This window comes from Anomaloglossus baeobatrachus, chromosome 3 (assembly GCF_048569485.1).
Source record: "Anomaloglossus baeobatrachus isolate aAnoBae1 chromosome 3, aAnoBae1.hap1, whole genome shotgun sequence".
NCBI lineage: Eukaryota > Metazoa > Chordata > Amphibia > Anura > Aromobatidae > Anomaloglossus > Anomaloglossus baeobatrachus.
Window position 1 is genome coordinate 255,936,465 of NC_134355.1, and position 27,393 is coordinate 255,963,857.

Genomic DNA, 27,393 nt, shown 5'->3' on the forward strand with positions numbered 1-27,393 from the left:
CCAATCTTGCACTAAGGCGTCTGCCGCCAGAGCTCTTTGATCGCGAGACCGCGCTATGAAGGTCGGGACCTTGTTGTTGTGCCGAGACGCCATTAGGTCGACGTCCGGCACCCCCCAGCGGCGGCAGATTTCCTGAAACACGTCCGGGTGAAGGGACCATTCCCCTGCGTCCATGCCCTGGCGACTGAGGAAGTCTGCTTCCCAGTTTTCTACGCCCGGGATGTGAACTGCTGATATGGTGGATGCTCTTTCCTCTACCCACATCAGAATCCGCCTGACTTCCTGGAAGGCTTGCCGACTGCGTGTCCCTCCTTGGTGGTTGATGTATGCCACCGCTGTGGAGTTGTCCGACTGAATTCGGATCTGTTTTCCTTCCAGCCACTGCTGGAAGGCTAATAGGGCAAGATACACTGCCCTGATCTCCAGAACATTGATCTGAAGGGTGGATTCCTGCTGAGTCCACGTCCCTTGAGCCCTGTGGTGGAGAAAAACTGCTCCCCACCCTGACAGACTCGCGTCTGTCGTGACCACTGCCCAGGATGGGGGCAGGAATGATCTTCCCTGCGATAATGAGGTGGGAAGAAGCCACCATAGCAGAGAATCCTTGGCCGTCTGAGAAAGGGAGACTTTCCTGTCTAGGGAAGTTGTCTTCCCGTCCCATTGGCGGAGAATGTCCCATTGAAGTGGACGCAGATGAAACTGCGCGAACGGGACTGCCTCCATTGCTGCCACCATCTTCCCTAGGAAGTGCATGAGGCGCCTTAAGGGGTGCGACTGACCCTGAAGGAGAGACTGCACCCCTGTCTGTAGAGACCGCTGCTTGTCCAGCGGAAGCTTCACTATCGCTGAGAGAGTATGAAACTCCATGCCAAGATACGTTAGTGATTGAGTCGGTGCCAGGTTTGACTTTGAAAAGTTGATGATCCACCCGAAAGTCTGGAGAGTCTCCAGCGCAACATTCAGGCTGTGTTGGCATGCCTCTTGAGAGGGTGCTTTGACAAGTAGATCGTCCAAGTAAGGGATCACCGAGTGTCCCTGAGAATGCAAGACTGCTACCACTGCCGCCATGACCTTGGTGAAAACCCGTGGGGCTGTCGCCAGACCAAATGGCAGAGCTACGAACTGGAGATGGTCGTCTCCTATCACGAAACGTAGAAAACGTTGGTGCTCTGTAGCAATCAGCACGTGGAGATAAGCATCTTTGATGTCTATTGATGCAAGGAAATCTCCTTGAGACATTGAGGCAATGACAGAGCGGAGGGATTCCATCCGGAACCGCCTGGCGTTCACATGCTTGTTGAGCAGCTTTAGGTCCAGAACAGGACGGAACGAGCCGTCCTTTTTTGGAACCACGAAGAGATTGGAGTAAAAGGAAGAGGAACAGGGATCACCACTCCTTCTGCTCTTAGTGAGCACACCGCCTGCAGAAGGGCATTTGCTCGGTCGGGATGTGGGGAGGTTCTGAAGAACCGAGGCGGAGGATGAGAACTGAATTCTATCCTGTACCCGTGAGACAAAATGTCTGCTACCCACCGGTCTTTGACCTGTGGCAGCCAAATGTCGCAAAAGCGGGAGAGCCTGCCACCGACCGAGGATGCGGAGGGATGAGGCCGAAAGTCATGAGGCAGCCGCCTTGGAAGCGGTTCCTCCGGTTGTTTTCTTGGGGCGTGAATGAGCCCGCCAGGAATCTGAGCTCCTTTGCTCCTTCTGAGTCCCTTTGGACGAGGAGAATTGGGTCTTGCTGGAGCCTCGAAAGGACCGGAACCTCGACTGCCACTTCCTCTGTTGAGGTTTGCTCGATCTGGGCTGGGGTAAGGAGGAGTCCTTACCCTTGGACTGTTTAATGATCTCAGCCAATTGCTCACCAAACAGTCTGTCTCCAGATAGTGGCAAGCTGGTTAAACATTTCTTGGAAGCAGAATCTGCTTTCCATTCCTTTAACCACAAGGCTCTGCGCAAAACCACAGAGTTGGCAGACGCCATTGAGGTACGGCTCGTAGAGTCCAGGACAGCGTTGATAGCGTAAGTCGCAAACGCAGACATTTGCGAGGTTAGGGACGCTACTCGCGGCACTGCTGGACGTATGATAGAGTCCACTTGTGCCAGGCCAGCTGAAATAGCTTGGAGTGCCCACACGGCCGCGAATGCTGGAGCAAACGACGCGCCGATAGCTTCATAGACAGACTTTAACCAAAGGTCCATCTGTCTGTCATTGGCATCTTTAAGTGAAGCCCCATCTTCCACTGCAACTAAGGATCTAGCCGCAAGCCTGGAGATTGGGGGGTCCACCTTTGGACACTGGGTCCAGCGTTTGACCACGTCAGGGGGAAAGGGATAACGTGTATCCTTAAGACGTTTGGAGAAACGCTTATCTGGATAAGCATGATGTTTCTGGACTGATTCTCTGAAGTCAGAGTGGTCCAGAAAAGTACTCAATTTACGCTTAGGATACCGGAACTGGAACTTCTCCTGCTGTGCAGCTGCCTCCTCTGCTGAAGGGGCTGGGGGAGAAATATCCAACAGTCTATTGATGGCCGCTATAAGGTCATTTACCATAGCGTCACCATCAGGGGTATCTAGATTGAGAGCGGTGTCAGGAGTAGATTCCTGATCACCCACCTCTGTCTCCTCATACAGAGCCTCGTCTCGCTGAGACCCTGACCAGTGTGATGACGGCGAGGGTCTTTCCCAGCGAGCCCGCTTAGGCTGCCTGGGACTGTCATCCGAGTCAGAGTCTTCAGCCTGTGATGCCTGGGACCCCCTTGAAGTACGGATTAGTTCCAACTGAGGGGGACCGGGGAGCATAGACACAGCAGTGTCCATGGTCTGAGAAACTGGCCTGGACTGCAAGGTTTCCAGGATTTTTGTCATAGTCACAGACATCTTATCAGCAAAAACTGCAAATTCTGTCCCCGTCACCGGGGCAGGGTTCACAGGCGTCTCTGCCTGGGCCACTACTACCATAGACTCTGGCTGACGAAGTGGCACAGGGACCGAACATTGCACACAATGGGGGTCATTGGAACCTGCCGGTAGATTAGCCCCACATGCGGCACAAGCAGTGCATACCGCCTGTGCCTTGGCACCCTTGCGTTTTGCGGATGACATGTTGTTGTCTCCTCAGAGCAATGAGGGTATAAGCCAAGAAGCGACTGTACAGTGCAATATAAATATATATGGTACAGGGAAAAAATGCACCAAATAACACTGTGGCACTAGTGGGGCCAGCACTTATGTGCAGCTTACCGCCCGCATAAACGCGGGTGTGTGGTCGCCAGAGTCCCTTGTCTGAGTCCCCCAGAGCCTGTGTCCGTTCTCCAGCCAGACTGCATGCAGGAATGGCTGCCTGCGTCCTGTGGAGAGGGGCGGGCCCTGGGCGTGTTGAGTCAAGAGCGGGAAACTTGCGTCTCCACTGTGCCCAGTGAGAGGGCTGGAGCATGTAAATAAGGCTCCAGCCCTCGGCGCTGCCTATTGCACAGCGTCTCTCCCTTTCCCTGATTGACAGGGTGGGGGCGGGAACGAACCGTAACTAGGCCGCAAAAGCCGGGGACTAGATTTATGAGCGCTGCCGCCGTAAAAGCGCGGGCAGCGCGAGTCCCCGGCGCACTACAAGTCCCAGCGGCGCCGCCGCTCCCGGAGCGGCCGGCGCGGTAGTTCCCAAGACATAAAATCACTCAGCTAAGCTGCAGTGACTCTAACCCGAGCGCGCAGCGCTAGTGCCCCCGGCGCACTAGCACACCCAGCAAGCCTGGAGTGTGCGTGGCCTGTCTGTGCGGGGACACAGAGTACCTGAACGTTGCAGGGCCTTGTCCCTGACTGTACTCAGCTCCTCCAGCAGGGTCTCTGGGTCTGTGGATGGAGCTCGGCCTCAGGGTTTGGGGGCCGGTAAGATCCCACTTCCACAGAGCCCCTCAGGGGGATGGGGAAGGAAAGCAGCATGTGGGCTCCAGCCTCCGTACCCGCAATGGGTACCTCAACCTTACAAACCGCAAGTGGGGTGAGAAGGGAGCATGCTGGGGGCCCTATATGGGCCCTCTTTTCTTCCATCCGATAGAGTCAGCAGCTACTGCTGACTAAACAGTGGAGCTATGCGTGGATGTCTGACCTCCTTCGCACAAAGCAGAAAACTGGTGAGCCAGTGATCCCACTGGGGGTGTATAGCCAGAAGGGGAGGGGCCTTACACTTTTTAGTGTAATTGCTTTGTGTGGCCTCCGGAGGGCAGTGCTATACACCCAATCGTCTGGGTCTCCCAATGGAGCGCCGAAGAAATAAAGAAAATAAGAATAAAGCAGGCGCGTTATAACAATAGCAGCCCACAGCCACTCAGGATTGTCACATCCATTAGATGTGACAATCCTGGCACTTTACCCGATTCTTCCCGAATCCCCTGGTGCGGTGGCAATCAGGCTAATAAGGGGTTAATAACAGCTCACATCTGCCACTAAGCCCTAGATTAGGAATGGCAGGGTCTATGAAAACCCTACCCCCATTACTAATCTGTAAGTGAAAATAAATAAACACAAACACAAAATAAGATAAAAACAACACCCTCTTTCACTCCTTTATTAACCCCAAAAACACCCAGGTCTAATGTAATCCACACGAGGTCCCATAACGATTCCAGCTCTGCTACATCTGAAGTGACAGCGCGTGGGCATAGAATATGACCACCCGCTGTGATCTTAAGGCAGAGAATGAGTCGCAGCGATGTGTGGTGACGTAAATTAGGTTATTTGCGGTCACAGCTGGAACTGCCCATTGTCATCCACCTATGATCGCAGATAACCTGACCTCAGGTGACCTCATTGAACTGAGTGACCACTACTATCCATAAAAGTGGCGTAATACTTTGGCAAAATTACTCCCAGAAATAAAATGTGAGTCAGAAATAGATTCAGGCATCTTCCGCATGCTGTTGCCATTCAGTTTCAACAATTTTCCATCAATTGCAATATTTTTACAGCCCTCGCAGGCCTATTTCCAAGGTCCTCTAGAAAATTATTCGAGTTTCCCATTGACTTGGATTGGGTTCGTTATTCGGTATGAATACACAAATGTAGAAATTATTGGATTTGAACATTCCGTACCAGAATATTTTAGCATTCGCCCATATCTAGTCATCACTAATGATAATTTTAAGGATGTCTAAAACTGATCAACTGGGAAAAGGTTGTTGCATTACTCGTAAATCAAATGCCATGTCCTTCTTCAATTTGTCCAATTATTAATACCAGGTTTTGGTTAAAATGAGGCTACCATTTCAAGGTTCATTTTTCATCAAGGAGAAACTACGCTGAAAATCTATCTTTTGAATCATGAGCATTGAATATTTTTTTGGTATGGTATCAGAGGACTCAGAAGGAAAAATGTATGTAACAAAATTAAAACATTGTCATCCATTTGGCTTATCCCTAATCTATTAATTTTACACTAGGTGGTAAGATAGATGACATCTTTATTATCTGGAGGGGTACCGGTCCTGAACTGCAGAGCTTCATGACTTGGTTGAACAATAACCCATATAACATCAAACTAACCTATAAGGCAGATCGGGAGGCAATTGTTTTTCTGGACTATAATATAAAAATGGGGTACCAGACAGAAAAGGGTTCTCCACGGGTACAATTATTATCAACAAGTAAGAGGGAAGAATCTTTTTCCTCACAGATACATTTCATCTCCAAGTTAACAGTCAGAGGGGGGCGATCAGGCAGATCTTGAACAAACACTGGTCGTTACTGAAGACCGACCAGAGTTTGAACGACGTTTTACTCATTGCCCACTCTTACCTGTTAGAAGGGGGAAAAGCCTAAAGGATATGCTGGTGAAGAACCATTACGTACCTAGGGTGGTATCTCGCTTTGAGAAAGGGAGTCCCAAATTTGGTTGTTTTCCTTTTGTCTGCCCAGAGATGTTGTCAACTTGGGATGGACCTAAAGAGTATAAAATAAAAAGTTGCAAATCATACAGTAAAAGTCACGTTATCTATTATGCAGTATGTGACTGTAGCCTAATTTATATTGGGTTAACATCAAGGGAACAACGAGTCCGCACGAGGGAACATGTTAGGGACATAATTGCGGTGTGTGATGTTGTTGATCTTGATTCCCTGAGGATGATCCAGAGACATTTCAAGCTGCGCCATGACTGTGGTCCCACAGGATTGAAAATTTGTGGTATCGCAAGGTCCATTTAGAATCTAGGGGTATATATATATACACACATATTACTATATGAATTTTGTCTCTGCATGATATAGGGACATTAGAAAATCTTTTAAGGACTATACATGGTCATATTCTTTAGGCTAAGGCTGATTCTCCTTATGTTTGGATGATTTTCTTACCACCCTGGTCGTGCCCTTTCACTTGCCAGTAGTAGATATGGTCTCGTTGGGTGCGCATGTGCGGGGCTGCCTCAGCATGAGTCCCCGCCAAAGGAGCTTCCTTAGAAGGATGCATGGGTTAACTGACGTTAGTGGAAGTATTCTTCCGATCCACGCTTCCCCTGGAATGACTGGATGAGGCGGACTCTATGTGCAGCGTCCCACCCCCTGCACGCGCCCAAACAGCGACGATCTCGCCCAAGACACCACATAATAAAACATGCACATTACACTTTCCTCAAGCGAGGAAGCCAGGTGAGAAACGCGTGTCAGGGCTACTCAAAACATCCAGTTATAAGTGCACTTTATAGGTGAGTCCGGATCACGATGATTCATGGCTGTTAGCTCTATCGGTAATAGTAATGGTAGCCTTTGAGGCTTAGGCTGCGTTACATGGGTGATATTTTTGTGTTGTTATAGCGCCACCAGGTGGCCATCTGTATTAGTACATGCAGTGGTACCTGCAATGTATTTCAATGACCCCGATCCTGCTGTACCGGAAGTCGCCGGACCCTGATAGACAGAATCCTGTTTTTTGTACTGAGCATGCCCAGAAAGCAGCTTGGCATGGTCAATACAGAAATTTCCCTCTCTCTCAGACAGAAGACCAGGATCGTGAAGGGGTGAGAGGGAGTAATAAAGATGGCGTCCCTAAGTGTGTCTGTGTATTTATTTCTAATAAAGTGTCTGTGTATTTTTTTCTAATAAAGTATTTTTTCTGTGTGATGTCTTATTTTTAACCCTTTATTGGAGATTCTTAATGGCCGGGTCAAACTTGGCCTGACATTAGCAATCTCAGGCTTTATACCAGCAGGTAAAACAAAGCTGGTATTAACCCCTTATTACCCAACGTGCCACCCGGCACCAGAGCCGCTGGGAGAGATGTTGGACACAACGCCAGAAGATAGCGCTTTTAAGAAAGCGCCATATTCTGGGGCGACTGTTGACTGCAATTCGCAGCGGGGGGGCCAAGAAAGCTTGGGCCACCCTGCACTGCATATTCCCATCCCCAGCTGCCTAGTTGTACCTGGCTCGTCACAAAAATTGGCCGAAGCCCATGTCGTTTTTTGTTTTTTTTAATTATTTCATGAAATTCATGAAATACTTAAAAAATGGCTTCCCTGTATTTTTGGTTCCCAACCGGGTACAAATAGGCAGCTGGGGGTTGGGGGCAGCGCGTACCTGCTTGCTGTACCTGGCTAGCATACAAAAACAGGGTGAAGCTGTCTTTTTTTTTTAGTTTTTGGGCAAAAAAGTTAAAAAAAGGGCTTCCCTGGATTTTCCATTGCCAGTGAAGGTCATATAAGCAGTGGGGGTTAGCAGCCAGTAGCTGCTTGGGTTACCTTAGCAATAGAAAATGCAGCGGGAGTCCACACATTTTATTTTTTTTACCCCCTAACCCTAGAGTTAGGGTTATGTGTTTGGGGTTTTTGTTTATTTTTTAATGAATTTAAAAAAAAAAATCCTCATGGGCTACCGAGAACCCGAGCATTTTAGTGCTCACTCATCCCTACTTCTAACCATTCTGCCAGCAGATCAAGTAATCTGATCAGCTGACTCCACTGTTGGCCGATTACTTCTTCTGGGTCCCCCTGCATCCATCGCAGCGTGTGCTGCCTGTGAGGTCAGCTGAATTCGGCCGACACTGGAGTCAGCTGATCTGAACTCTGTTGAACTCCAGCCCGAACACTCTGCGATGGATGCAGGGGGACACAGAAAATAATCGGCCAACACTGGAGTCAGCTGATCTGAACTCAGCTGAACTCATGACCACACAGCCCGAACATGGTCACACGTGATCGGCAGCAGGCAGTGATTGCTGTTAACCTGCATCCATCACAGCGTGTGCGGGCTGTGAGATCAGGAGTTCAGCTTATTCCCGATCAGCTGACTCCAGTGCCAGCCGATAAATTCTGTGTTCCCCTTCATCCATCACAAGTAGAAGTAGAAGCATACAATAAAATAACAATTGCGGTTGCATGCGTTGCACATTCAATCCACAGGATCCGGTCATATGCGGTTTGCATCCTGTCAAATGTGAAAGTAGCCTTACAGCTGGAGCAGGAAGAAGAAAGACAAGATGGCAGACTTACTTTGGGAGCTTACAGGAAGAAATCGCACAGACCAATTTTTGGGGCTCCACTCAAGGGGATCTGGGGCTGAGAAAAAAAGGAGACCGTCAGCTGATGATGAAATAGCTAGCAAAGTTATTGATCATTATCTCAAACCCACTGCCTCCTCTCTCTAGTCCGGCATTTCCTCTCTGCGGCGATCGCCATCCTCCTTCTTCTGAGGCCCATGTGCATGACGCGTCGTACATCATGCTCACTAGCTGGCATTGAGGTCCTGCGCAGGCGCACTTTGATCTGCCCTGCTCAAAGCAGATCCATGTATTGTAGTGCATATGCGTAAGAGATCTTTAACCCCTTAACAATCTGGTGGCTATCATGATAGCACAGGGTCATGTGATGACTCCTGTAGCTCACATGACTCAGGTCCTGTAAGAAAAAGCCAAATACTGGCTGTTACAAGAGATGATAATTTCTCCGAGTCTAAATTGTGCTGCTCTGATTGGGATAAATAAATGAGTGATCAGACAGCTGATCCTAATAGCCCCCTAGGGGTACTAGTCAAATTTAAAAAAACATTTAAGAAAAAGTTTTGAAAAAGTAAAAAAAAAAAGTAAAAACACCTAGAAGTTCAAATCATCCCTCTTTTGCCCCACTGAAAAATAAAGGGTTAAAAAAAAATATATTCACACATTTGGTATCGCTGTCTTCAGCTCGAATATATATCAAAATATAAAATCATTTGTTCTGTTTGGTAAACGGCGTAGCAGCAAAAAAATTCCAAATGCCAAAATTACGCTTTTTGGTTGCCACAAATTTTAAGCAAAATGCAATAACAGGCAATGAAAACATAGCATCTGCGCAAAAATGATACTGTTAAAAACGTCAGCTCGAGATACAAAAAATAGCCATCACTGAGCCATAGATTTAAAAAAATGAGAACGCTATGGGTCTCAGAAAATGGCGCACAACGTCTGTCACTTTTTTCGGACAAACTTCTGATTATTTTCTTAACACCTTAGATAAAAGTAAACCTATTCATGTTTGGTGTCTACAAACTTGCAGTAACCTCAGGCATCACAGCAGCACATCAGGTTTACCATATAGTGAACACAGTGAATAAAATCTCTCAAAAACAATAGAGCAATCACACTTTTTTTTTTCAATTTCTCCACATTTGGAATTTTTTTGCCATTTTACAGTACACTGCATGGTAAAACTCACGGTTTCATTTAAAATTACAGCTCATTGTGCAAAAAATGAGCCCTCACATGACCACATTGACTGAAAAATAAAAAAAGAGAATTTTGTTACTTTCCCTAAATTCTTTTTCTTATAGTTCCGTATTGGGAGACCCAGACCATGGGTGTTTAGCTTCTGCCTCCGGAGGACACACAAAGTACTACACTTAAAAGTGTAGCTCCTCCCTCTGAGCTTATACACCCCCTGGTAGCCAGTCCTAGCCAGTTTAGTGCAAAAGCTGAAGGAGAATAGCCACTCACAAGTAGAACCGAGTAAGAACCGGAACAACCGGAGACTCTGTCCACGACAACAGCCGGTGATAACACACGGAACAAGAAAATTGCCAACAGGCAACAGGGAGGGAGCTGGGTCTCCCAATACGGAACTATAAGAAAAAGAATTTACGGTAAGTAACAAAATTCTCTTTTTCTTTATCGTTCCTTTGGGAGACCCAGACCATGGGACGTTCCAAAGCAGTCCCTGGGTGGGAAAAAACAGAAAAAAACTAAGAAGTAGGCGGAGCCTAACTTCACAAGTGGGCGACAGCCGCCTGAAGGATGCGTCTGCCCAAGCTCGCATTTGCCGAAGCATGAGCATGCACTTGGTACTGCTTCGAAAAGGTATGCAGGCTAGTCCAAGTGGCAGCCTGACAGACTTGTTGAGCCGTAGCCTGGTGCCTAAAAGCCCAAGAGGCACCGACAGCTCTGGTCGAGTGTGCTTTGATCCCCGGTGGGGGAGGCACCTGAGTACTCTAGTAGGCGTCCGAAATGATCGATCTAATCCAACGGGCCAAGGTCGGCTTAGAAGCAGAGAGACCCTTGCGCCGCCCTGTGGTTAGCACAAAAAGAGAGGTGCACCGCCTAAGCGCAGCGGTGCGAGCCACATAAATCCGGAGAGCACGCACCAGATCTAGAGTATGCAGCGCTTTCTCAAAGCGATGAACAGGGGCTGGACAGAAGGAAGGCAAGGAAATATTAGGCAAAGAGAGAAAAAAGGAACCGCACTCACCGGTAATTGCTGTGAAGTATTCAGGTTTATTTCATGGTCGGAGGATACATGCTTCGGCGTAACAGGGAGGGAATGAGGATGGTTAGCACAAAAAAGACTACGGCCGTTTCGCCCCTGTAGGTGGGGCTTCGACGGGTCTTACCAGCCCCACCTACAGGGGCGAAACGGCCGTAGTCTTTTTTGTGCTAACCATCCTCATTCCCTCCCTGTTACGCCGAAGCATGTATCCTCCGACCATGAAATAAACCTGAATACTTCACAGCAATTACCGGTGAGTGCGGTTCCTTTTTTCTCTCTTTGCCTAATGTTTCATGCTCTGATGCTTTTGGAACAAGCACCCCGTAGCTGTATTCAGTATAGTCCGACCTGATAGTTTTCTCCTGCCACAGCAGAGATCAAATAGCACTGTGTGTGCCTCCTGCAACTAGCCGCTGATTGTTTAATGTGGACAGTCCTCAGTGAAAGTAGTGCCCCGCAAATCCTCCTTGCTATGAAGGCAAGGAAATATCCTGGTTAAGGTGGAAGGGAGAGACCACCTTAGGAAGAAAGTCCGGGGTCGGACGGAGAACTACCTTGTCTTGGTGAAAAACCAAAAAAGGTGACTCCGAGGAGAGCGCAGCCAAATCAGAGACTCTCCTGAGAGAAGTTATGGTAACTAGAAAGGCCACCTTTTGAGAAAGACGATACAAAGAAACCTCCCTAAGAGGCTCAAAGGGGGTTTCTGCAATACCGTGAGGACCAAGTTAAGGTCCCAGGGATCCAAGGGCCGCCGATAAGGCGGAATGATGTGAGACACACCTTGCATGAAGGTGCGGATCTGAGCCAGCCGGGCAAGACGCCGCTGGAACAGCACTGATAGAGCTGAGACTTGTCCCTTGAGAGAGTTGAGGGACAGTCCTAGCTGCAGACCGGACTGTAAAAAAGACAGAAGGGTCGGCAACGAGAATGGCCAAGGAGAATGGCCGGAAGAGCGACACCAGGACAGGAAAATTTTCCAAGTCCTGTGATAGATCTTGACGGAGGAAGACTTACGGGCCCGAGTCATAGTGGAGATGACTTCAGGAGGAATACCAGAAGCCGTCAAAATCCAGGACTCAAGAGCCACGCCGTCAATTTGAGTGCCGCAGAATTCGGGCGGAAAAATGGACCTTGCGAGAGCAGGTCTGGACGGTCCGGAAGATGCCACGGCATCTCCACGGACAGTTGGAGCAGGTCCGGATACCAAGCTCGCCTGAGCCAGTCCGGTGCAATGAGGATGACTCGACGGCCCTCTATTCTGATCTTGCGCAGGACTCTGGGCAAGAGAGCTAGAGGGGGAAACACGTAGGACAGACGAAACTGGGACCAGTCTTGAACCAGAGCGTCCGCGGTGAAGGCCTGAGGATCGTGGGAGCGAGCCACGTAAACCGGAACCTTGTTGTTGTGACGGGATGCCATTAGGTCCAAGTCCGGAGTACATCACTTGCGGCAGATTGACTGAAACACTGCCGGGTGCAGGGACCACTCGCCACCGTCCACGGATTGACGGCTGAGATAATCTGCCTCCCAGTTTTCTACGCCAGGGATGTGGACTGCGGATATGGTGGACTTGGAGTCCTCCGCCCATTGAAGAATGCGTTGGACCTCCAACATTGCCAGGCGGCTGCGTGTCCCGCCTTGGTGATTGATGTAGGCAACCGCTGTCGCGTTGTCTGACTGGACTTGAATGTGCCTGCCCGCCAACAGGTGGTGAAAGGCTAGGAGAGCTAGAACCACAGCTCTGGTTTCCAGCACATTGATTGAAAGGGCTGACTCGGACGGAGTCCAAGTGCCCTGCGCTCTGTGGTGGAGATGTACCGCTCCCCAGCCGGATAGGCTGGCATCCGTGGTGAGAATCACCCAGGACGGAGCCAGGAAGGAGCGCCCTTGGGACAGGGAGAGGGATCGAAGCAACCACTGAAGAGAGCTCCTGGTCCGTGGCGACAGAGCCACTAACCTCTGTAAGGAGGAAGGCCGCTTGTCCCAACAGCGGAGAATGTCCAGCTGCAGAGGACGCAGATGGAACTGGGCAAAGGGAACCGCCTCCATGGAAGCCACCATTTGACCCAGCACCTGCATCAGGCGCCTGAGGGAATAACGGCGGGGCCTCAAGAGAGAGCGCACCGCTAGCCGGAGAGACTGCTGTTTGATTAAGGGCAACTTCACAAGTGCCGGCAAAGTCTCGAACTGCATCCCTAGGTACGTGAGACTCTGAGTCGGAGTCAGAGTGGATTTGGGAAGATTGACAATCCACCCGAATTGGGCTAGGGTGGCGAGAGTGAGCGAAACACTCCGCTGACAGTCTGCGTTGGATGGACCCTTGACCAGAAGGTCGTCCAGATAAGGAAGCACTGCTAACCCCTGGAGGTGCAGGACCGCAATCACTGCCGCCATGACCTTGGTGAATACCCGAGGGGCCGTGGCTAACCCGAAGGGGAGAGCCACGAATTGGAAATGATCCTCTCCTATCGCAAAACGTAACCAACGCTGATGTGACACTGCGATTGGCACATGTAGATAGGCATCTCTGATGTCGATGGATGCCAGGAAATCCCCTTGGGTCATAGAGGCAATGACTGATCGCAGAGACTCCATGCGAAAATGCCGCACCCGGACATGCTTGTTGAGAAGCTTGAGATCCAGGATGGGCCGGAAGGTACCGTCCTTTTTTGGAACTAGGAAGAGATTTGAGTAAAAACCTCTGAACCGTTCCTGAGCGGGAACTGGGACAATCACTCCGTTTGCCTGCAAGGACGCCACGGCCTGCGAGAAGGCAGCGGCCTTGGAGTTGAGAGAAAAAATCTGTTTGGAGGGCTGGAAGAGAATTCTATCCTGTAGCCGTGAGATATGATGTCTCTCACCCACTGATCGGAGACTTGCTTTAACCAAGCGTCGCCAAAGTGGGAGAGCCTGCCACCGACTAAGGACATGGCTGGAGCGGGCCGAGAGTCATGAGGAAGCTGCCTTAGTGGCAGAACCTCCTGCGGTCTTCTACGGACGCGCTTTTGGGCGCCAATTGGATTTCTGATCCTTGGCTGAGTTAGCGGACGAGGCGGAAGGCTTAAAGGATGACCAGTTGGAGGAACGAAAGGAACGAAACCTCGATTGATTCCTACCCTGGGCGGGTTTCCTGGTCTTGGTTTGTGGCATGGAAGTACTCTTCCCGCCAGTAGCTTCTTTAATGATTTCATCCAGCTGTTCACCAAACAGCCGTGACCCAGCAAAAAGGAGCCCAGCAAGAAACTTCTTGGAAGAAGCATCTGCCTTCCACTCTCGAAGTCACAAAATCCTGCGGATAACAAGAGAATTAGCTGAAGCCACCGCAGTGCGGTGAGCAGCCTCTAGCATGGCAGACATGGCATAAGATGAAAAGGCTGAAGCCTGAGCAGTTAAGGTAACCATCTCAGGCATAGATTCCTTGGTGAGGGAATGCATCTCCTCTAGAGAAGCAGAGATGGCTTTGAGAGCCCACACTGCTGCAAAAGTCGGGAAAAACGCGGCCCCCACAGCTTCATACACAGATTTGGCCAGAAGGTCAATCTGACGGTCAGTGGAATCCTTAAGTGAGGTGCCGTCAGCCACCGACACAACGGTCCGGGCTGATAGCCTAGACACCGGAGGGTCTACCTTTGGGGAGTGAGACCACTCCTTGACCACCTCAGGTGGAAATGGAAACCGGTCATCACAACCACGCTTTGGAAAGCGTTTGTCAGGGCAGGCCCTGGGTTTGGTCACAGCGGTCTGAAAACTGGAGTGGTTAAAGAACACACTCTTCACTCTCTTAGGCGAGGTAAACTGATGTTTTTCTGCCAAAGAGAGTTGCTCCTCTGACACTGGCGGATTGAGATCCAGCACAGAATTAATAGAAGCAATCAAATCACTAAGATCTGAGTCACCCTCAGAGAAATCGATGGGATTCATAGCCTCCGAGCCCCCAGTGAGGGCATCCTCCTCATCTTGAGAGTCAGCTCTTGAGACAGAGCCGTGGGATGGGCAGGGGGAGGAAACCCTGCGCCTTCTCTTAGAAGGACGGGGTCTGAGATCAGATGATGAATCCTCCGTGAGCTCTGATGGACGGAGGTCAGAGGATAGGAGTCCTCTGTCAAGAGTATTAGAGGCACCTTGTGAGGGGGGCTGATGCATATTCATCAAAGTCCTGGACAAAAGTCCCATGGACTCAGCAAATGGCTGGGATATGGACCTAGAAAAGGACTCTACCCAGGCCGGGGGTTAAATCACAGGTGCAGCAGCAGCCTGAGAGACCACTTGGGGTGAGACTCCAGGCTGTGGCACCGCCAAGTTAGAGCAACCATCACAGTGTGGATAAATGCTCGGCTCAGGCAGCAGGAGCTTACATGCAGTGCATGCAGAATAAAGCTTTGGAGCCTTGCTCCTTGTGTGAGACATGCTGCTGGAGTGGGGGATTTGCAGAGAATGAACCCCAGGGAGAATATACAGAGGTCCACAATCGGAGACCGGCTGTGGCTTACCAGACCGCTGAGCGCGGTGTTGTGTGCCCTCCAGATCCCGAAGCTCGGTCCCCCAGAGCGCAGCACCTCAGCAGAGATGCAGAATGCAGGATGTCCCAGAGCAGAGTGAACTCTGCCTGAGAAATGGCCGCCGGAGCGAAGAGAGGGGGCGGGACTAGGGCGCTCCTATAAAAGAGCGAGAACTGGAGGGCTATAGAGACCTGCCGGGAAGGAGGGACGCCCCAGCAGTGGGGAGTGTCCCTCCCCTGTGTAGAACGGCCGCCGGGAGGAGCCGAACCTGTCCCTCTGCATGAGTGACATGCGAGGGCAGGAAAACGAAACTAGGCCTCCGGCGAAGCCGGGGCCTAAATTTAAGCGGCGAGGCCGACAAGCAGGCACCATCGGCGCGGTTCTCGGGCAAAAGCTGGAGAACCCGCCGGAAAAGTTAAAAACAATCACATACAGCATACTCTCCCCTTACAATAAAGAACCGGGACCCCCAACAAAAACGTCTCAGGTACTTAGCTGCTGAGACGCAGGGCCATGTCCCTGGGGATGAGTGTCCGGTCCAACAGAATCCTCAAGGGGCTGTGGATGGAGACCGGACTCCTGCCAGGCATGGAGACCGTGCTGGCTCCCACTTCAAGCCAGAGCCCAGAAGGGATGGTGAAGGAGCGCGGCATGTAAGGCTTCAGCCTTGTAAATCAACCTTAACAACACCGCCGACACAGTGGGGTGAGAAGGGACATGCCGGAAGTCCAGACATGGACCCGCTTTTCTTCAAACTCTTTCCAAAAGTCAAACAATCAGATGAGAATGCATGTGTGGATGTATGACCTCCTGAACACAAAGCGATAAACTGGCTAGGACTGGCTACCAGGGGGTGTATAAGCTCAGAGGGAGGAGCTACACTTTTAAGTGTAGTACTTTGTGTGTCCTCCGGAGGCAGAAGCTAAACACCCATGGTCTGGGTCTCCCAAAGGAACGATAAAGAAAGTTACGTCTGTCAGAAGAATGGCAAACCCCCCACAAATAACGGAAAGTGTAAAGTCGGCCGGTCGTGAAGGGGTTAACCTTTCCTCGCGCCTGCACATTACAGTACTTTGATCAGCAGGGCAGATGAATGCGCCTGCGCAGGACCGCAATGTCGGCTCGTGTGGATGACATAGACACATCATCCACACCGGACTGGGAAGAAGGAGGCCGAAGATCGCAGCAGAGAGGATGCGTCAGATCTAAAAGAGGAGGCACCGCACTGGAGAGCTGCGACACCCATTGGACTGGACCCACCCTAGGTGAGTATTATAAAAGTACTTTTTCCGTTTTACAGGCTCTTATATACAGTATTTTGGAATGCTGTATATAAGAACTCAGTGGTATTGGACACAGCTTGTAGTCCCCAAATCTGGTGACAGATTCCCATTAAAAAATCGGAAGGAACACAAACTTACACAATAAATCATCAACATATTTGTGCTTCTAAGAGCGTGATTTATTACGCCCAGTATCCATGCCAGAAAATCTACATAGGAATGACCACAAGGGACTTAACCTCTTACAGACATTGGACGTACTGGGTACATCGTAGATAATGGCGGTGTAATCATCGTCGGCTGCTGCAGTAAACCGGCACCGATTTCCGCACATATATGCTGATCTGAACAGCAGACATGTGTACCTTACAAGCAAGGGTGGATCCACGATTCACCCATGCCTTTTAATCCCTTAGACCGCGCTGTCAAATACTGACAGCGCAATGTAAATGTCCATGGCAGGGAAATTTCCTTTCCTCGACGCCATCGGAGTCCCCGTGACGCGATCACGGGAATCCGATGGTTGCCATGGTAGCACAGGGTTATGTCATGACTCATGTCGCTATCATGACTCACATCCTGTTACAGCCGGCTGCTTGTAACAGGACAGCAGCATTTCAGCTGATCAGCAGAAATGAACAAGCGATCAGACAACTAATCCTTACCCCTAGGGGGACTATTAAAATAAAAAAAAATTAAAAAAAAGTTTTAAAGAATTAAAAAAACCAACTAAAAATTTAAATCACTCCCCATTCGCCCCACTAAAAATCAAAGGGTTAAAAAAATAATAAATATACACTCATTTGGTATCACAGAGTTAAAAAATGCCCAGTCTATCAAAATCTAAAATGAAGTAATATGATCGGTAGACGGCGTAGCCGTAAAAAAAAATTCCAACCGGCAAAGTTAAGTTTTTTGGTCTTCGCAAATTTTGAGCAAAATGCAATACCAGGGAGTCAAAACGTAGCATCTGCGCAAAAATGGTTCAGCTAAAAATGCAAACAAATAAGCCATCAGTGAGCCCCATATCCCGAAAAATGAGAACACTACAAGTTGCAGAAAATGGCGCTGAAAGTGCTCCAATTTTTTGGACAAACCTTTTTTTAACCCCTTAGATAAAAGTAAACCTAAACATGTTTAGTATCAACGAACTCATACCAACCTGAAGTATCACACCCACCCATCAGTTTTACCATACAGTGAACACGGTGAATAAAGTACCCCATAAACCATTGTCCAATCACACTTTTTTGTAATTTTTCCGCACGTGGAAATTTTTTGCTGTTTTCCAGTACCATATATGTTAAAACTCATGGTTTCACTTAAAAGACCAATACGTCCCGCAAATACAAGACCTCTTATGGCAAGATTGACGGGAAAAATAAAAAAGTTACGACTCTCGGAAAAAGGGGAGCAAAAAACAAAAACGGAAAAATCGTCCACGGGTTAGAGGGTTAAAGGTGTGAGTCCGTGAGCACATCAGGGACATTGAGAAAACAAAGACTCTACATGAGATGGAACACCTAAAAACCTTACCAAAACATTTCCAATTGTACCATAAATCTGACTCAAGCAAATTAATTATAAAGGCCATAGATCAGAGGTTAGAGGTGGTAACCTATTTAAGGCCCTTGCGCAACTTGAGTCACTTTATTTATAGATTGGACACAAGGACTCCTATTGGGCTCAATGAGAGCTTTGGCTGCTTTCTTTAATTGTGTATTTTTATGTGGTGTGAGAATGGGACTGTTTGTGTTAAAATTATTTTTAATAGTTTTTTTATCCATAATTTAGAGGTCTGTATATGCTAAAACCATACCTGTGGTGGTCTGCAAATTTTGAGGTACTTCACTCGACCCGCTCAGTGACTTAGATGTTGACTTTGATTGGGTCTTTTCCCTGAATGAAGTGCCTATGAGAAAATAAGAAAAAAGATTATTATCTAAGAAAAGTGGAGAACAACATTGTACAACAATTTAATTATAGTTTGGATACAACTAATATTTAATACATTTACTCAATAATTTAGTTTTTTGCATTTCTTGATTTCTTCGGCGCTCCATTGGGAGACCCAGACGATTGGGGTGTATAGCACTGCCTCCGGAGGCCACACAAAGCATTACACAAAAAGTGTAAGGCCCCTCCCCTCCTGGCTATACACCCCCCGTGGGATCACGGGCTGCTCAGTTTTCAAGCTTTGTGCGAAGGAGGTCAGACATCCACGCATAGCTCCACTGTTTAGTCAGCAGTAGCTGCTGACTATATCGGATGGAAGAAAAGAGGGCCCATACTAGGGCCCCCAGCATGCTCCCTTCTCACCCCATTCCTATTGGAGGTGTTTGTTAAGGTTGAGGTACCCATTGTGGGTACGGAGGCTGGAGCCCACATGCTGCTTTCCTTCCCCATCCCCCTGAGGGGCTCTGAGGAAGTGGGATCTTACCGGCCCCCAAGCCCTGAGGCCGGGCTCCATCCACAGACCCGTAGAACCTGCTGGATACGGAGCTGGGTACCGTTCAGGGACAAGGCCCTGCAACATTCAGGTACTCTGTGTCCCCGTATGGACAGGCCGCGCACACTCCAGACTTGCTGGGTGTGCTAGTGCGCCGGGGACAGTAGCGCTGCGCGCTGGGGTTACAGTCACTGCAGTTTCTCTGAGGGACTTTATGTGTTGGGGACTGCCGCGCCGGCCGCCCCTGGAGCGGCGGCGCGGCTGAGACTTGTGGTGCGCCGGGGACTTAGCGCCGACCGTGCTTTTACGACGGCGGCGCTTATAAATCTAGTCCCCGGCTTTTGCGGCCTAGCTCCGCTTCGTTCCCGCCCCCACCCTGTCAATCAGGGCAAGGGAGAGACGCTGTACGATAGTCAGCGCCGAGGGCTGGAGTCTTATTTACATACTCCAGCCCTCTCACTGAGCACAGTGGGGCGCAGTTTCCCGCACTTTGTCTGCACACGCCCAGGGCCCGCCCCTCTCCACAGGACGCCGGCAGCCATTCCTACATGCAGTCTGGCTGGAGAACGGACACAGGCTCTGGGAGACCCAGACAAGGGATTTCTGGCGACCACACACCCGCGTTAAGCGGGCGGTAAGCAGCACATTAGTGCTGGCCCCACTAGTGCCACAGTGTTATATTGGTGTATTTTTTTCTCTATACCATATATATATATATATTGCACTGTAAGGTCGCTTCTTGGCTGTATACCCTATATTGCTCTGAGGAGACGACAACATGTCATCCGCAAAACGCAAGGGTGCCAAGACACAGGCTGTATACGCTACTTGTGCCGCTTGTGGGGCTGATCTACCGGCAGGTTCCAATGACCCCCATTGTGTGCAATGTTCGGTCCCTGTGCCACTTCGTCAGCCGGAGTCTATGGTGGTAGTGGCCCAGGCAGAGTCACCGGTGAACCCTGTCCCGGTGACGGGGACAGAGTTTGCAGTTTTTGCTGACAAGATGTCTGTCACTATGACAAAAATCCTAGAGACCTTGCAGGCCAGGCCAGTTACTCAGACCATGGACACTGCTGCGTCAATGTTCCCCGGTCCCCCTCAGTTGGAGTTAATCCGTGCTTCAAGGGGGTCCCAGGCATCTCAGGCTGAAGGCTCTGACTCAGATGACAGTCCCAGGCAGCCTAAGCGAGCTCGCTGGGAGAGACCCTCCACGTCATCACGCGGATCAGGGTCTCAGCGAGAAGAGTCTCTGCATGATGAGACAGAGGAGGGTGATCAGGAGTCTAATCCTGAGACCGCTCTCAATCTGGATACTCCTGATGGTGACACCATGGTAAATGACCTTATAGCGGCCATCAATAGACTGTTGGATATTTCTCCCCCAGCCCCTTCAGCAGAAGAGGCAGCTGCACAGCAGGAGAAGTTCCATTTCAGGTATCCCAAGCGTAAACTGAGTACTTTTCTGGACCACGCTGACTTCAGAGAATCAGTCCAGAAACACCATGCTTATCCAGACAAGCGTTTCTCCAAACGTCTTAAGGATACACGTTATCCCTTTCCCCCTGACGTGGTCAAACGCTGGACCCAGTGTCCAAAGGTGGATCCCCCAATTTCCAGGCTTGCGGCTAGATCCATAGTTGCAGTGGAGGATGGGGCTTCACTTAAAGATGCCAATGACAGACAGATGGACCTTTGGTTGAAATCTGTCTATGAAGCTATCGGCGCGTCGTTTGCTCCAGCATTCGCGGCCGTGTGGGCACTCCAAGCTATTTCAGCTGGTCTGGCACAGGTGGACTCTATCATACGTCCAGCAGTGCCGCAAGTGGAGTCCTTAACTTCGCAAATGTCTGCGTTTGCGACCTATGCTATCAACGCTGTCCTGGACTCTACGAGCCGTACCTCAATGGCGTCTGCCAACTCGGTGGTTTTGCGCAGAGCCTTGTGGTTAAAAGAATGGAAAGCGGATTCTGCTTCCAAAAAATGTTTAACCAGCTTGCCACTATCTGTAGACAGACTGTTTGGTGAGCAATTGGCTGAAATCATTAAACAGTCCAAGGGTAAAGACTCCTCCTTACCCCAGCCCAGATCAAGCAAACCTCAACAAAGGAGGTGGCAGTCGAGGTTTCGGTCCTTTCGAGGCTCCGGCAAGGCCCAATTCTCCTCGTCCAAAGGGACTCAGAAGGAGCAAAGGGGCTCAGATTCCTGGCGGGCTCACTCACGCCCCAAGAAAGCAACCGGAGGAACCGCTTCCAAGGCGGCTGCCTCATGACTTTCGGCCTCCTCCCTCCGCATCCTCGGTCGGTGGCAGGCTCTCCCGCTTTTGCGACATTTGGCTGCCACAGGTCAAGGACCGGTGGGTAACAGACATTTTGTCTCACGGGTACAGGATAGAGTTCAGTTCTCGTCCTCCGCCTCGGTTCTTCAGAACTTCCCCACATCCCGACCGAGCAGATGCTCTTCTGCAGGCGGTGGGCTCACTAAGAGCAGAAGGAGTGGTGATCCCTGTTCCTCTTCAGGAACAAGGGCAAGGTTTTTACTCCAATCTCTTCGTGGTTCCAAAAAAGGACGGCTCGTTCCGTCCTGTTCTGGACCTAAAGCTGCTCAACAAGCATGTGAACGCCAGGCGGTTCCGGATGGAATCCCTCCGCTCCGTCATTGCCTCAATGTCTCAAGGAGATTTCCTTGCATCAATAGACATCAAAGATGCTTATCTCCACGTGCCGATTGCTACAGAGCACCAACGTTTTCTACGTTTTGTGATAAGAGACGAACATCTCCAGTTCGTAGCTCTGCCTTTTGGTCTGGCGACAGCCCCACGGGTTTTCACCAAGGTCATGGCGGCAGTGGTAGCAGTCTTGCACTCCCAGGGACACTCGGTGATCCCTTACTTGGACGATCTACTTGTCAAAGCACCCTCTCAAGAGGCATGCCAACACAGCCTGAATGTTGCGCTGGAGACTCTCCAGACTTTCGGGTGGATCATCAACTTTTCAAAGTCAAATCTGTCACCGACTCAATCACTAACGTATCTTGGCATGGAGTTTCATACTCTCTCAGCGATAGTGAAGCTTCCGCTGGACAAGCAGCGGTCACTACAGACAGGGGTACAGTCTCTCCTTCATGGTCAGTCGCACTCCTTAAGGCGCCTCATGCACTTCCTAGGGAAGATGGTGGCAGCAATGGAGGCAGTCCCGTTTGCACAGTTTCATCTGCGCCCACTTCAATGGGACATTCTCCGCCAATGGGACGGGAAGTCAACTTCCCTGGACAGGAAAGTCTCCCTTTCCCAGACGGACAAGGACTCTCTGCAATGGTGGCTTCTTCCCACCTCATTATCACAGGGAAGATCATTCCTACCCCCATCCTGGGCAGTGGTCACGACAGACGCGAGTCTGTCAGGGTGGGGAGCAGTTTTTCTCCACCACAGGGCTCAAGGGACGTGGACTCAGCAGGAGTCCACCCTTCAGATCAATGTTCTGGAAATCAGGGCAGTGTATCTTGCCCTACTAGCCTTCCAGCAGTGGCTGGAAGGAAAGCAGATCCGAATTCAGTCGGACAACTCCACAGCGGTGGCATACATCAACCACCAAGGAGGGACACGCAGTCGGCAAGCCTTCCAGGAAGTCCGGCGGATTCTGTTGTGGGTGGAGGACAGAGCATCCACCATATCAGCGGTTCACATCCCGGGCGTAGAAAACTGGGAAGCAGACTTCCTCAGTCGCCAGGGTATGGACGCAGGGGAATGGTCCCTTCACCCGGACGTGTTTCAGGAAATCTGTCGCCGCTGGGGGGTGCCGGACGTCGACCTAATGGCGTCGCGGCACAACAACAAGGTCCCGACGTTCATGGCGCGGTCTCGCGATCAAAGAGCTCTGGCGGCAGACGCCTTAGTGCAAGATTGGTCGCAGTTCCGGCTCCCTTATGTGTTCCCACCTCTGGCACTCTTGCCCAGAGTGCTACGCAAGATCAGATCCGATTGCAGCCGCGTCATACTCGTCGCCCCAGACTGGCCGAGGAGGTCGTGGTACCCGGATCTGTGGCATCTCACGGTCGGCCAACCGTGGACACTACCAGACCGACCAGACTTACTGTCCCAAGGGCCGTTTTTCCATCGGAATTCTGCGGCCCTGAACCTGACTGTGTGGCCATTGAGTCCTGGATCCTAGCGTCTTCAGGATTATCCCAAGGAGTCGTTGCCACCATGAGACAGGCTAGGAAGTCCACTTCTGCTAAGATCTACCACAGAACGTGGAGGATTTTCTTATCCTGGTGCTCTGCACAAGGAGTATCCCCCTGGCCATTCGCGTTACCTACTTTTCTTTCCTTCCTGCAATCTGGGTTGGAAAAGGGCTTGTCGCTCGGCTCCCTTAAAGGGCAAGTCTCGGCACTATCCGTGTTTTTTCAGAAGCGTCTAGCACGACTTTCTCAGGTGCGCACGTTCCTGCAGGGGGTTTGTCATATCGTCCCTCCGTACAGGCGGCCGTTAGATCCATGGGATCTAAACAGGGTACTAGTTGCTCTCCAGAAGCCGCCCTTCGAGCCTCTGAGGGATGTTTCACTTTCTCGTCTCTCACAGAAAGTGGCCTTTCTAGTGGCGGTCACGTCTCTTCGGAGAGTGTCTGAGCTAGCAGCGCTGTCATCCAAGGCTCCCTTCCTGGTGTTCCACCAGGACAAGGTAGTGCTGCGCCCCATTCAGGAGTTTCTCCCTAAGGTGGTACCCTCTTTTCATCTTAATCAGGATATCTCCTTGCCTTCCTTTTGTCCTCATCCAGTTCTTCGGTATGAAAAGGATTTACATTTGTTAGATCTGGTGAGAGCACTCAGAATCTACATTTCCCGCACGGCGCCCCTGCGCCGCTCGGATGCACTCTTTGTCCTTGTCGCTGGTAAGCGCAAAGGGTCGCAGGCTTCCAAAGCCACCCTGGCTCGATGGATCAAAGAACCAATTCTTGAAGCCTACCGTTCTGCTGGGCTTCCGGTTCCATCAGGGCTGAAGGCCCACTCTACCAGAGCCGTGGGTGCGTCCTGGGCATTACGACACCAGGCCACGGCTCAACAGGTGTGCCAGGCAGCTACCTGGTCGAGTCTGCACACTTTCACCAAACATTATCAGGTGCATACCTATGCTTCGGCGGACGCCAGCCTAGGTAGAAGAGTCCTGCAGGCGGCAGTTACCTCCCCGTAGGGGAAGGCTGTCTTTGCAGCTCTAACATGAGGTATTTCTTTACCCACCCAGGGACTGCTTTTGGACGTCCCAATCGTCTGGGTCTCCCAATGGAGCGCCGAAGAAGAAGGGAATTTTGTTACTTACCGTAAATTCCTTTTCTTCTAGCTCCTATTGGGAGACCCAGCACCCGCCCTGTTGTCCTTCGGGATTGTTGGTTTTTTTCGGGTACACATGTTGTTCATGTTGAACGGTTTTCAGTTCTCCGATGTTACTTCGGAGTGAATTTGTTTAAACCAGTTATTGGCTTTCCTCCTTCTTGCTTTAGCACTAAAACTGAGCAGCCCGTGATCCCACGGGGGGTGTATAGCCAGAAGGGGAGGGGCCTTACACTTTTTAGTGTAATGCTTTGTGTGGCCTCCGGAGGCAGTGCTATACACCCCAATCGTCTGGGTCTCCCAATAGGAGCTAGAAGAAAAGGAATTTACGGTAAGTAACAAAATTCCCTTCTTTGCTTGCCTTATGGCATGTCATTTTTATTTTTGAATATCATATTTCTGTTTACACAACTACATAAACACCATGCACTTTTTTGTTTGTCTATTGATTAGTGACGGACAGACCCGGACAGTAAAATTTAGGATCCGAGCGATTTTAAAAATACCCGAGTACCGGACCCGGGCCTGGAGTTCTCAGGGAACTCCGGATAATGATCCGGAACCTTTGGAAATAAAAAATAAATAAAGGAAAATTAAATAAAATAAGATTAAAGCAGGCGCGTTATAACAATAGCAGCCCACAGCAACCCAGGATTGTCACATCCATTATATGTGACAATCCTGGCACTTTACCCGGCTCTTCCCGATTGCACTGGTGCAGTAGCAATCAGGCTAATAAGGGGTTAATAACAGCTCACAGCTGCCACTAAGCTCTAGATTAGTAATGGCAGGGTCTATGAAAACCCTACCCCCATTACTAATCTGGAAGTGAAAAGAAATAAACACAAACACAAAATAAGATAAAAACAATACCCTATTTCACTCCTTTATTAACCCCAAAAACACGCAGGTCTGTGGTAATCCACACGAGGGCCCATGACTATTCCAATTGCCTTTCTACACCGCCATCGGAGGCCCCGTAACGCGATCATGGGAAGCCGATGGCTGCCATGGTAGCACAGGGTTATGTGATGACTCCTGTCGCTATCATGACTCACATCCTGCTACAGCCGGCTGGCTTTAACAGGACAGCAGCATTTCAGCTGATCAGAGCTCTGCCGCTCTGATCAGCAGAAATGAACAAGCGATCAGGCGGCTAATCCTTACCCCTAGAGAGACTATTAAAATAAAAAAATAGTAAAAAAAAAGGTTTAAATCATTCTCCATTCGCCCCACTAAAAATCAAAGGGTTAAAAAAATAATAAATATACACTCATTTGGTATCGCAGAGTTCAGAAATGCCCAGTCTATCAAAATCTAAAATGAATCAATTAGATCGGTAGATGGCGTAGCCGTAAAAAAAAATCCAACTGGCAAAGTTACGTTTTTTGGTCTTCGCAAATTTTCAGCAAAATGCAATACCAGGGAGTCAAAACGTAGCATCTGCGCAAAAATGGTACAGCTAAAAATGCAAACAATAAGCCATCAGTGAGCCCCATATCCCGAAAAATGAGAACACTACAAGTTGCAGAAAATGCCGCAGAAAGTGCTCCAATTTTTTGGACAAACCTTTTTTTAACCCCTTATATAAAAGTAAACCTAAACATGTTTGGTATCAACGAACTCATACCAACCTGAAGTATCACACCCACCCATCAGTTTTACCATACAGTGAACACGGTGAATAAAGTACCCCATAAACCATTGTCCAATCACACTTTTTTGTAATTTTTCCGCACATGGAAATTTTGTGCTGTTTTCCAGTACCATATATGGTAAAACTCATGGTTTCACTTAAAAGACCAATACGTCCCGCAAAAAACAAGCCCTCTTATGGCAAGATTGACGGGAAAAATAAAAAAGTTACGACTCTCGGAAAAAGGGGAGCAAAAAACAAAAACGGAAAAATCGTCCAGTGGTTAGGGGGTTAAAGGTGGGATTCCGTGAGCCCATCAGGGACATTGAGAAAACAAAGACTCTGCATGAGACGGAACACCTAAAAACCCTACCAAAACATTTTCAATTGTACCATAAATCTGACTCAAGCAAATTAAAGGAGTTGTCCGACATTAGCTTACCAAAAAATGTTGAGTTTATCTGTGCTGTATTGTCATGTAAAACACCCCTACATTGTTATTTTTTGTTTTCTAACTTTTGTTCCTATTGAATCATCCCTTTATTCTCTGCAGTTCTTTGTTTACATTTTGCTCCAGCAAACTGACCACTTCCTGTGCAAAACCTCAGTCAGAGCTGGCACTGCCCGGCCTCAGTGTCCAGCCCTGTCCCCTGCCCGCCCCCTGCACACACATTCCCTGTCAGTATTCTACCCCAGCACCTGATCTGTTATCACTCTAGCAATGAAAATAACAGCCCCACATCGGGCTCTGCGCCACACACACACACACACACACACACACACACACACACACACACACACAAACGCATGCACGCACACATCGGGCTCTGCGCCACACACACACACACACACATCGGGCTCTGCGCCACACACATACACACACACAAACACACACACATCGGGCTCTGCGCCACACACATCAGGCTCTGCAACCCTCCCCACACACACACACACACACACACACACAAACACACACACGGCGCTCTGTAGCGACCTCCCCCTCACCATCGTTCTGTACCGACCCCTACCCCCATAGGGAACACATGTAGGCTACATTCACATGACCGTTCCATTTTTGCGGTCCGCAAAAAATGGCCAATTTTTTCACGGATACATCCGTGTCCTCCTTTTTTTTGCGGACCGCAAAAAACGGAAGCAGCAAGAAAGATAAATAGATGAGTAGATATAGAGATGAATAGATAGATATAGAGACAGAGAGATAGAGGGATGAATGAATGAACAGAGGGTTAGACAGATAGATAGACAGATAGATAGATAAATAGATAGATAGATACATAGATAGATAGATGAGAAAGACATATAATGTCCTACCCCCCTGCATATTCTAAGCTGGCACCCTTTAGTGACTTTCATGTGGCACTAAAGTGTGCTTAGCCTTGTATTTATCCAAAAAATAAATAAAAAATAATTTAAAAAAAAACATACTTTTGTAGCCAGCTAGGGTAAAGCAGATGGTTGCA